At 38.6% G+C, this 12912-nt stretch overlaps 1 protein-coding gene across 2 annotated transcripts in view; it reads left to right on the top strand.

The window, feature by feature from the left end:
- NCALD (neurocalcin delta) overlaps positions 1-12912 on the top strand; it is a 446165-nt gene that overhangs the window by 111543 nt on the left and 321710 nt on the right. The window lies entirely within an intron of this gene.

Raw genomic sequence — 12912 nt, 5'->3', positions numbered from 1 at the left:
TATGATAGTAAAACAATACAAAATGAAAAGGAGAGAATGTAAATATCCAATAGTAGGTAAATTGTATTAAATTAATTATGGAGGCCGGGCACGGTGGCTCAAGCCTGTAATCCCAGCACTTTGGGAGGCCGAGATGGGCGGATCACGAGGTCAGGAGATCGAGACCATCCTGGCTAACACGGTGAAACCCCGTCTCTACTACAAAATACAAAAAAACTAGCTGGGCGAGGTGGCGGGCGCCTGTAGTCCCAGCTACTTGGGAGGCTGAGGCAGGAGAATGGCGTAAACCCGGGAGGTGGAGCTTGCAGTGAGCCGAGATCCTGCCACTGCACTCCAGCCTGGGCAACAGAGCGAGACTCCGTCTCAAAAAAAAAAAAAAATTAATTATGGCACATTCATTTGATGGAAGTATTTTAAAAATATTCATTATCACTTTAAGATGTTCTCTTCTATTCCCAGTTTGGTAAAATTCTCTATTATAAATATACATTGAATTTTATTAAATGCTATTCTGTATCCACTGAGATGATCAAATGATGTTTATGCTTTCATTTGTTAATTTTAGTTTACATTAATGGATTTTCTAATGTTAAGCTACCTTGCATTACTGAGATAAAACCAACTTTGTAATGATGTGTTGTCTTTTCTATACTTAGCTAGATACAATTTGCTAAGTTTTAGTCATAAATGAGATTGACTAAAATCTTTCTGTGATTTTCCTTGTCAGGAATAGTTTTCAAAATACTGAAATTACTTGCTACTTAAAGTATACTGGAACTTGACAGTAAAACAGTTTGGGCCAGATGTTTTCTTTGAGGAAAGAAATTTTACTAACTGATTTATTTAGGTTTTCTATTTCTTCTTGAGTCAGTTTTGTTATGGTTTCAGTTACATATACATATTTCTGTTGAATACATATGCAGGAGGGGAATTTCTGGATCATAAGGCAGGCATATGTTCAGCTTTAGTAGATACTATCAAACTGTTTTCAAAAATGGTTGCATTAATTAAAAAATTTATACTACAATCAGGAGTGTATGGGGGTTCTAATTAGTCCACATATTTTCCAAAACAAGGTGTTTTCTGTTTTTTTGTTTTATTTTTTAAGTTAAGCTCTTCTGGTGGGTATGTAATAGCATCATATTGTTTAAATTTGCATTTCCCTATAGACTAATGAGGTGGGGCACCATTTCATATATTAATTGGCCATTTGGGTATCTTGTTTTGTGAGAAGCCCCTTCAGGTCTTAAAAATGTGAAAACATTGGGTTGTTTTAAAAATTAAATTGTCTTTCTTATTGAGTTGTAGGCATTTTTGATAATATATATTTTAGATATATCCTTGGTAGGATATATGTGTTACAAATATCATCTCTTTTTCCGTGGTTTTTTACTCTTTTTTATGAACAAAAGTTCATTATTTTATGAATTTCATATATTATTTTACCTTTACATTTCAATCTATAATATGTCTGGAATTGATTTCATTGTACATGGTGTGAAGTATAAGGTCAAGATTAATTTTTTTCCATGTGAAGATCCAGTTGACCAAGCCCCATTATTTTGCCGTAGCACTATATGTCTATTTTGGTTAGGGTTACTGAGGTATGATTAACACATGGAAAATTCATTCTCTTAAAATATATGGTTTGATAACATTTTGAAGAATGTATGTAATAATTGTTTTACCTCACAATCAAGAGGTAGAATGTATCTAACACTTGAAAATGTACACCTTTGTAGTAAATCTACTCCCTCTACCTGCAGCCCTTGACAACCACAATCTAGATTTGGCTCTCTGCTTTCTCTTTTTTCCAGAATATATAAATGGCATCATATAGTATGCAGCCTTTGGAGTATTTTTTTTTTTTTTTTTTTTTTTTGAGATTCATCCATGCTGTTATAAGTAACAGTGGTTTGTTCCTTTTTATTGTTGAGTGGAAGAATTCCATTGTGTGGTATATCACAAGTTTATCCATTAACCAAATGATGAAGATTTGGGTTGTTTACAGTATTTAGCTACTAGGAATAAAGCTGCTACAACCATTCATGAACAGGCCTTTGTGTGGACATATGTTTTCCTTTCTCTTGGGTAAATTACTAGGAGTGGGATTATTGTATCATATGGAAAGCATAGCAAATATATGTTAAACATTATTTTAAAAAATCCCCCAAACTGTTTCCAAAAGGACTGTGCCATTTTACATTCCAATCAGCAATATATGAAAGTTTTAGTTGCTCCATAGCTTCTCTAGCACTTGGTATTATCACTCTTTGTAATTTTAGCAATTTGAGTGTATAGTGTTATCTCATCATAGCTTTAATTTTCATTTCCCTAATGATATTGAACACCTTTTCATGTGCTACTTTGCCATCTGCATATCTTCTTTGATAAAGTGTCTGTTCAAATCATTCACCCATTTAAAAATTATTTGTCTTAATGATATGTAGCTAATTAGAATATATTCTGGATACAAATACTTTATTAAATATGTGCTTTGCAAATACTTTTTCTCAGTGTCTAGTTTGTTTCTTTAAAAGTCCTAAAAGTATCATCCAAAGAGTAGAAGTTTTACAGTTTGGTGAATTTCAGTTTATCAACTTTTAAAAGTGGAAGAGTAGTTTTTTTTTTTTTTTTTTCTTGAGATGGAGTCTTGCTCTGTCACCTAGGCTGGAGTACAGTGGCGCTATCTTGGCTCACTGCAACCTCCGCCTCCCAGGTTCAAGCAATTCTCCTACATCAGTCTCCCAAGTAGCTGGGATTACAGGTGCCCACCACCACACCCAGCTAATTTTTACATTTTTAGTAGAGACGGGAGTTCACCATGTTTGCCAGGCTGGTCTCAAACACCTGACCTCAGGTGATCCACCCGCCTCAGTTTCCCAAAGTGTTGGGATTACAGATGTAAGCCACTGCACCCAGCCTGAAAGAGTAGTTTTAAGTACTATTTAGGAAATCTTTGCTAAAATGGAGGATGCAAAGATTTTCTTATTTTTTCTAGAAATTTTAAAGCTTAAGCTTTGTATTTAGTTATATGATCCATTTTGAGGTAATTTTTTATGTCTTTTGTGAGGTAAGGGTCAAGAATAACTTTTTATATGGATGTCTAAATTTTCCAGCATCACATATTGAAAAAGCTACTCTTTCCCCATTTTAATTACTTTGACACCTCTATCTTTCTCTCCCCTCTTTGGTACTCTAATTATATGCATATTAGACCATTTTATACTGTTTGACAGCTCTTGCATGATCTTTTTGTTAAAAATATTCTTTCTCTTTTGATTTCAACTTGGATAAAGTTTCTATTAATCTATCTTTAAGTCTGTTTATTTTCTATACTTTCTCTCTCTCATCTAAGATGCTTTATCTTTTCTTGCATTTTATCCTCCTTTTCTATGAAAGCCTTTAACATATTAATCATAGCTATTTTAAAGTCTCTGATTGTTCTAAAATCCAGGCCATCTCTCTTTCTAGCTCTGTTGATTGCTTTATTTTGACAATGAGTTGAGGGCTTTTTGTTTTTGCTTTTTTGAGTGTCTTGTAATTTTGATTGCATGTTGGAAAGTGTTTGTAGAACAGCAGTAGATAATAAATAATATTGCTACTCAGAATTGGGCATACTTTTTCTTCTGTAAGATTGTTGATATGAAGGGTTGAGTCAATCTTGTTAGTAGTTAACAACAAGATTGGTAATTCGTACTGAGTTTGGGTGGAGTTGAATTTGTGATTACCATAGTTACCTTCAGCGTAACAGACTCCAAAGTTCTCCAATGGTGGACTGCAGTGACCTTATGCAGTGGCATTCCAGAGTGTTTTTCTACATGTCTAAGCTCCATCCTCAGTTTTCAGCAGACTCTTCACCCTTGCTCCATAAAGGGGACCTCTCTCTCCATGTTTGTGCTCTTCTGCTAGCAGTAGATTGCTCTTGTTCATTGTACTAGGCAGAGCTGTGGTGGTGGTGGTGAGTTCTCAGTTCAACTGGGCCAGCCTCAGTCTTAGGTAGGCCTTATGTTTCTGGGCCTTGGGACTGGGGCTTTGTTAGTGTTCCTGCTTCTCTTCAAGGCAGCCAACCTTTGCCTTGTATCTGTGGAGTGTTTTGTGTGGGAGAGAGTTTCCTGCCCCTCCCTCACTGGTAACAGACCTCTTGTTTGTGTCAGCACAGGATCCTGGACCTGCAAGTTTCTTGTCCTTCCCTTAGGGCAGATGGCAGGCTTTTGCTTGTACCCCTTTCCAAGAATCAGTGGATTTTTGCTTGGACCTTGGGGCTGGGAAGGTGTTTTGGTCCTCTACCAGTTGTTGAACGCTTTTGCTTAATATGAAATAAAGTTTGGGAAGTAGATGGTGTTACTTGCCTCTGCCCTACTAAAAGGAGAACTCCACTCCCCAGTCTCCAGCCCCACCCTTCTTTTTAATGAGTGTTCATTGCGGAACCCTGGGAAAAAGCTTGAGAGAGAGCTGGGGCTCATCTCATGTTTCTGAGGCTCCCAGGGATACTTTCATACTTGCCCACACTTGCCTTTTAGAAATTCATTAACATTTTAGCTATTTTCTTATTCCTGCTTTCATGATGGCTGCCTCTTTCTACTGTGCCCTGCCAAAGGGGACAGTTTGTGTGACCCCTTTCTCCTTGGAAGGGCATGCCACTCTTGGTAAACTTAGTTCACTTGGATGCCTTGTGTCCTTAGCTCTCTAATGGGTTCAATACAATTATGATTTTGTTGACTATGAAGCTTTTCTTGTTGTTAGGATGAGAGTGATGTTCTCTGTGGTTTTCTGTATCTTACATGGATGTAGAACTGTGTTGCAAATTTTTAAGAGTCACTGGCTTAAAGGAAAATTTTGGTTGTAAATACAATTGCCAGTCAAAAATGAATGGAAACCGAATCAAAAGAAAGCAATAAAACCACAGTCTAAAACTTAATAGGAAAACTGAGAGGACTTAAATTTTATTCTTTTATTGGATTGACTGTGTTTGGCATTTTTCTTTGTTCCTTTGCAGAAATATATGGCTACAATGGCAGGAATATTGCAATAGAATAGCTTTATTCTGAGGTCTGGGGTAAGGGAGAGAGGAAGATTGGCTTCTCCTTGCCATAAATATCTTCAAGACAGGGTGATGAAAAGGGAGAAAAATGAAAAAAATACAAAAATGAGACAGTAGAATGGGCATTCTGGAGAAGTTTGCAGCTTCTCAGAAGAGGGGCGTACAGTTAAAGATCTTAAAGAAGGACTACTAATGTGTATGGGTCGAGAAGTGCCTCATTCTAATTCCACAACTTATTGATTTCCTAGCCTCTTGGGAGCATCACTTCAACTTTCAGCTCGGTTATATTAACCGTCTACACCCTTGGTATTCCAGGGGTGGTCCAGGGGCCAGCAGCATCTGCACCCACTGAGATCCAGTTAGAAATGGAGAATCACAGGTCCTATCTCAGACCTGATGAATCAGGATCTGCATTTCAGCAAGATCCCTGAATGATTCTTGTGTACTAGAATGTCTAGAATGTACTAGATGCCGTGTTTTACATAATCATGGTTTCTGTGTTTTTTGTAGTTGACTTTATATTTAATGAGATTAAAATCTTTCAAAGTCAAAATATTGTGAAGGTAACTCTACTGTAAGGATAACCTGGTGGGGTGGGGGGTACAGTGCACAGAATTAAGGCATTTAAATGCATTTTCTAGTTAAATTATCTATTTAATTGAACAATTATCATTGATATGCTTATTTAAAACTTATTACTTTTAAACTTTTTTTTTGAGCTCTGTGCTCCTAGTATTTAAAAACTCTTTCTTGTAGCAGGGATTTTTCTGGTGCTTTCTCTCATAAAGAGATTTCTTTTTAGACCTATTGCTATGATGGGATCATTTGTATACCCCCCAGAATTCATATGTTGAAACCCAACCCCCAAAGAGATGGTTTTAAGAGGTGAGAGTCTTTGGGAGGTGATTAGATCATGAAAGTGGGGCCCTCATGAATGGAATTCATACCCTAATAAAAGAAACCTATGGGAATTTTGCCCCTTCCATCATGTAAGGACATAGCAGGAAGGCACCATCTATAAATCAGGAATAGGACCCTCACCAGATTCTGAATCTGCTGGCACTTTGATCTGAGACTTCCCAGCCTCCAGAACTGTGAGCAATAAGTGCTGCTTATAAGCCATGCAGTCTATGGTATTTTATTATAGCAGCCCAAATGGACAGAGACCCACATGAAGCCTGCTTCCTAGGGCAATTCTGCCCTCTCCATATTGGTCTCAGCTTAAGAAACACGTTCCTGCATGAAGTTGCTATTGATACTTCAAAAACCTGGCTCACAGGGTCGTAGCAAGGACCCATTCCTCTGACAAGGTTCTTGCCAAGAGCTCTCAACTTCTTAATCTTCCTGACTTTGAGTATCTTGTTCTTCAGTGAAGGGAGTGTGCTGCCAAAATTCTAGTTTTCTCAACTCTTGATAAAGGTTAATTTTACATTTGTTCAAATTCTTAAGCTGTTCTCTTTCTTTTAATTCCATAGAAAATGCTAGCCATGATTTCTGGATTAAAGCACCTGCTCTTCTTTTGTCTTTTCTTTTGTTTTTGGACTCAGGTATTTTAAGCTCTTTCCTTTCCCCACTTAGTGAGAGACATGAAGTCAAAACATTCTGGCAACATCATTAATTTTTTTTAACATATCTTGTTCATTTTGGGACTATTACATATGTGTTCCAAGCAGGTAGCCAGAGAAGGGCACCAGGTCATGCCTCCCAGTGGAGTCAGCCCAGGTAAAGAGTTCTGGTTGTCATGGCCAGTGAATTCTGGTATAATCTCAATGGTCACCCTTAGCTGCAAAGGAGGCTGAGAAATGTATCTTTAAGTTGGGCATATTCTTTCTGCAAAAGCAACTGGAGCTGGGCTTGCTATGGATGGAGAACTAAATGTAGACATCAGACCAACAGGGAGCTAAAGATTAGTGGTAGGACCAGTGCTGCTGTATTGGAGAATGAGCTTAAATTATAAACAGGTTCATCTATCATGACGCCTCCTATTACTTCGATTGCTGAAATCTTCTTTCATGGAAAAGAAAAATATGTGCTGCTGAGACTAGAAATAGAGAGAAGGGGAGGTACCTAGCCCACCATGCACTTACCCACTCTCAGGCTCAGCAATTCAATTCACTCCCTTGAGGGAGCATGGAGGGATGTAGTGAGGTGGAAGAATCACCTTCTAGTAGTTTCAAGAAGATAAACATTTTGTTTTATGTGCCCAGGTAGTAGGAACGTTGAGATGGAGAGAATGATGCTTCTGCTAATAATTATATATGTATGCATGTGAGGGTATATATTTATGTGTGTGTGTATGTGTGTATATATAAACATATCTGATTGTTATATATTATTACATATTGTGCCAACTGTATTATATTAGTTGCTTTATATGTTTACTCAACTCCTACTACTAATGACCTTGCAATGTGGTGATCTGCTATGGGAGCTGAGAAAAGGGAAAATTCATGTGTGTTTTGTAGTCATGAAGCCCTTTTAAAGGAGATGGGATGAACTGCTTATAGATCTTAGGGAATGGGTAGACTTGTTTCAGGTAAAGAGGAAGGGTGACTCAGGGTAAAAAAACAGCAAGGACCACAGCCGCTAGGCCTTCAGCTGTTTCAGAAGCTCACTGCATGATTCATCATTAGATCCCTCTGCGTTTCTTCTCAAGACACAAACAAACAAGCAAATGCAGATGACTGGGCAGTAACTTCTGTGATTACACATCCTGCTACTCCCCGCACTAGAGGAGTGTTTGAGGCAGGCGCTGTTGTTGTATAGCAGGCTCTGGCCTCTCCTTATGTCCTTGTCGTCTTTGACTCCTGATGTAATGCTGATTTGGAAACTCTTAGCAACTAGCCCGGCTCCCTACCCGAGGCTCAGCCCAGGAGTTGGAATTGACAGCTAATTGTCGCCACTGATTGCTTTGCTGACAGCGCTCTGCCGCTATTTTGGTTTTTCTTGAGAGTTCCTTAATTAGAGAAAATGACATTGTGTGCTGTCCAATCAGTTGCTTGTTGGATATTATTACATTTGTAGGAGAATCAGGCGACATTCGGGCTTGTTCCTGCCAAGCTGGTATGAGGTTCATGACCTGCAGCACAGTTTGCTTGGCAGAGCAGTAGTCCCCACACAGCTGAGACCAGTTTGCCGCTGACTTAAGGGAAGAGCATTCTGCATTCCCAGTGTGGACTCAAAGTACCCAGGACTCCTTCGGGGCAATGTCCCATTGAAACTTTACACCTCACAGTGGCCATTGCCTCATACGAATGTTGACTTTCTTCTCCCTGAAATGAGATATTTCAGGATTGCTTTGATATTTGCCTTTCTGACTAACATGGAAAGACCCCTTTGTTTTTCCATGGGAGAGATACAAATATGAACTGAAGATGAATTTCCATTTGGTGAAATTTTAAATGTGGTTTCTCATACAGTATAGTAAGATCTCAATACACTGCTTTAACTAACAGGAAGGATGATCTTAAATTAGAAAATATTTTGAGTTATAAAATAAGTTTGAAGAGTTTTACAACTCTGAAATTCACAGAATAATTTTTACAAGCTAATTTTTAGGTAGTAGTCCTTTCTGAGGCTATGTTTTTGAATTATTTTGGAATAGCACATACCTACTTTATTGTGTTTATTTACACATAAACTAGGTAGGAAAGTTTTATACATAAGATTGTCAAATGAGCACTGACCTTTCTAGTTCCTTATTTCTAGCATTAATTCATTACATCAAATATTTTTTGAGCCTTCAAGGTTACCCTTGGGCTTAACAAAGAAGTATGGGACACAGTTTCTGTCCTCAAGAAACTTACATCCTAACTGGGAAATTAACGTTCTCAAGTGAGACCCCATGACTTCTTCAAAGGGGTTTATAAGATTGTGTAGCTTTTCTCCTGGAGTTATCAGTGTTGGAACAGAATAAAGAATGCAGGGTTGATCCAGGGTTGAAAACGTAAGAGGAGAGGAATATTGAGGATCTATGGAGAGTTCATAACATTCTCAGATTGGGCACAGAAGGAAGGAGACGAAGATGTATCTGTGTCTGTGTCGGGGGAGTAGGGGTTGACCATAAAGGTGGAGAAAGTGGTTAATGGATATGGTGGATGGGTAGAAGTCAAAGAGGATTCCATGAGGTCAAGAAAGAAATGAAGAGTAGGTAAGGGTCAAGAGAGATCAAACAATGTCTCCTGTCCATGTTTCCTGTGGGTCTGTCTTTGCCTCCTCAACTACATGGTAAAAAAGGGACCAGACATGACATTTCTCTTGTGCATCCTTCCCTGAAGAAATTCACAGCTCATTCATGGGATTTATGAAGACCATTTGGTTGAAATTATCAACTTTCTCGTACATACATAGAAATGATTGAGATGCTCATTGGTTCGTGTGTATAGTGACCTCCAAAGCGTTTCCTGATGTAATCTTATATGGTATAAACACACCCACACACACAATGAAGAAGAGGAAATCCCCATCACCTGATAATTTTTCATTACTTTCAAGTAAAGGAAAATTATTATCTCTAGGGAGACGTCAGAGAGACCCCCATGCTGGAGGTGATTTTGCCTTACCAGGAAAGCCAAAGTTGCTGTTCTTTCCCACAGGCCGACAGCTCTCCTTTTACTCTTCCTGGTTTTTCAGGCTAAGTGTATTTGAAGGCCCAAATGAACAATTTAAACTTCTTTCTGTTCCTGTTACTGTTCCTGCTCAACACTCAACTTATTCTCATGTTTATATTTAACCAATGTAATCCTCATGAAAGACTTTTACAGTTGAAGTCACAGCAAAAGCTAAAAAATAAAATTTTAATTAAAAAACCAAATTTAAAAAGCTCAGACTTTATGATGTCATAATTACTGTATATTCTTAGATATTTTATAATTGCTGATCCCTGGGTACCACACCTGTTGGGGGTAGCAACTATTTGGGGCCAGTGGCAAGGGCAGTAAAAGAATTTACCAAGACAGTTGTAGGTAAAGAAAGGCAGATTTATTAGAGAAAGGAGGCAAATACATTGCAAGGATGCAGTGGGTAGCACAGCAGAGAAAGGGCTGTCTGCAAAGAGGCAGGGGTTGGAGGGAAGTTTTATAACATCTTGCTGGAGGGTGCTACATGTTTGTGATTAGCTATTTCTCAGAACAATTGGTCATTGCTCTCCCCACAGTGGGGCCCTCCCCAACCTGAGGCCCCTCCCCAACCTGGGGCCCCTACCTCATTGTTGCTTACTTATCTTATCAGGACTCCTCACCACCCACTGTAAGTCCCTTGATATAGTGTCTTCTATTCGTCTTGGCTACCCAAGTGCTTCCCGGTACTGGGGGACACAGTGGGGCCCGTGCTCTGAAGTGAATGTGTCTAATGTTCAGCTCGAACATACCAGCAGTGCCTACTGTAAGAGCTTTTTTTCTGAGGTAGCATTTTAAAATTCCTTAAGCTGTATCCCAAACATGAAAGACTTGACCTGAATCATGTGGTTACCATGGCATCTAAAGAGAGCCCTTAGAAGCTCATCGATTTCTCCAGACGGAAAGATGGTAAACTGCTCCAACAGAACATTTTCTACCTTGCAGGCTGAGAATAAACACTATATTTATCTGAAACAGCAAATCTGATCTTCAAAACTTCTCTCAAGCATAATCTTTTATGAGCTATTTGCTGAAAATTGCTCACCGGTTTATATGCTCCAGCACTGACTTGTAGCAGCTTTTCTTTCATCTCTGACCTGGAAGCTTCTTTTCAAATAAAATAGAAATATGAAGGACCCCAGCTAAGAAATCTCTTCCAATTTCAGAGAAGGGTTGAACTACCCTGAGCTTTCCTCCTTATTCAGGGAGACGGAAGCAAAAACAGGTCTACCCTGAATAAAATACAGGTCCACTTTGTGCACAGGCAACCTCTCCCCTTCTGACACAGTTCTTTGATGTTACTCTAATTCTCATTAATTGTTAACTCTAAGGCAACAGAGCTTAAATCTTTGAAAGGATTGCTTTTTATACAATCTTATTGTCTGAAATTTGTGCTTAATAGAAAGGTCATTGGACCACCAGCTTTTTGCCTTAGAGTTAGTAGGCAGGGACTGTCTAAGTCATTGATTTCTATTGCTTGACATTTCTATAACACTTGGCATATTCAAAACACTTTTTTACATCCATTGTTATTTGAACCACAATGGAGTAACAATGCTGTGAGGCAGAGAGACAGATATTTTTTACAAATTACCTCTCTCCACTTTTTTATTTTTTTGAATTAGAGGACTGAAGGTATAGGAGAGACAAAACTTTTCCTCTTCCCTTTTAGGATGTGTGTGTGTGTGTGTGTAGGGGGCCACGGGGAGGGGGTGGTAGCTGGGCTTGGGAATTCAGATAAACAGGAGAAACCCAAATCTATTTAATACAAGTTTTATGTGACCTGAGGGCACTTACAAGGAAATGAAGACCCAAAGAAGCAGTTAGAATCAGCTACTTCTACACTGAATTGGACAAAGACTAGTAAATTGTGTAACGGTGTCAAGGCAAAGGGGCTTGGTCGGGGGTAGTTAATTGGGTGGAGAAGCAACTAGGAAAATAAGGGTGAGTTTATCAAGGTTTGTTTGTATAGATTTCTACTGGCCTCAAGTTCTTTTCCTTGATGTTAAGAATGTTGCTTTCCTTTTGGTATAAGGAGGACTTTTTTTTCACATGAGAGTTTTATCTCCTGCTTTTAAGAAACAGAAGGAAGGTCAGAGTGATCTTGCATGTGCTTTTTTTTTTTTTTTTTTTTTTTAACTGCCTTTAATTTAGAATCGTCAATATGCCAGAGCAGCATATTTTGGAGTGTCACATTCTTAATTACTTTAGATAGTCTGTGCCTTTTTAAAAATCAGTTCTTAGCCCGTGGCAGACCTGGAACTAGAACCTATTCCTGTCCCTAAGGGTTGTTCAGTCATGATGGACCAAGTATGAGGATGGGAATGGAGAGCTCACAGATTGTTTAAGAATTGTCTGCTTGCTTGTCTGTCTCCTTGATTTGACTTTCAGCTCCTTGAAGGTGGAGGTTCTCTTATTTATTGTCGGATCCTCAATGGCTAGAATAATGGCCAGCACATAATAGGTGCTCAGTTAACATTGCTAAGAAACAAGTAATAATGTCAACATTTTCACTTCTGTCTATCCTACCTCTTACACATGCCAAAGGCATAGGAAATGTTGAATGGAAGAATTATATCTACAATAAATAGGCAAAAATATGGGCACAGAGAGAGAATCATAGGTTGTTGATTTGCCAAAACCTCTGGGTGAAGGACACTGAATGGCTGTAGAAAAGCACAAAAGAAATTGAAAATCTAGCTCCTGCCTTGGGGGACCTCAAAGTACTCAGAGAAACAGAACACCCACCATGAAAACGATGAGGAAAGTCGGTTGGCCCTGCCTTCTTGGAAACTCCAAGTTTGGGGGAGGGTGTGGACATGCACTACAAAAAACCTTAATCTCAGAGGGAGGAGGAAGTAGAACTCTAGTGTCGTTGTCTTTGTTTGGTTCTATGATTACCTGCACCTACATACAAGTGTTTTATGGATGAAAATAAATTCAGCAACTGGTCGAGGGATAAATCATGCTAATTAACTGGAATAGAAGGTGAACCTTGATAAAGCTTCATTTGGCATTTTTCTTTAAATAGTCAAGTAACCATGCTGTAGTTTAGCATCAGTAAACAATTGTTTCCATCCTTATCCCTACCAGAGCTAATATTTTCCAAGTCCTTTAGAGCTGTACGTTTCAAGGTTCACTCCTCCAGCCACATGCTTATGTATCAACTGATGAAATTCTGATTCAGGGCACCTGAGAATCTGCTTCTTTTCCCCGTAGTAAACATTTTATCTTGGAATAATTTTATATTTA

The sequence above is a fragment of the Piliocolobus tephrosceles genome, chromosome 7 (genome assembly GCF_002776525.5).
Source record: "Piliocolobus tephrosceles isolate RC106 chromosome 7, ASM277652v3, whole genome shotgun sequence".
Classification (NCBI taxonomy): domain Eukaryota; kingdom Metazoa; phylum Chordata; class Mammalia; order Primates; family Cercopithecidae; genus Piliocolobus; species Piliocolobus tephrosceles.
The sequence above is the reverse complement of the archived record's forward strand: the minus strand, read 5'-3'. Positions and strand labels throughout refer to the sequence as shown.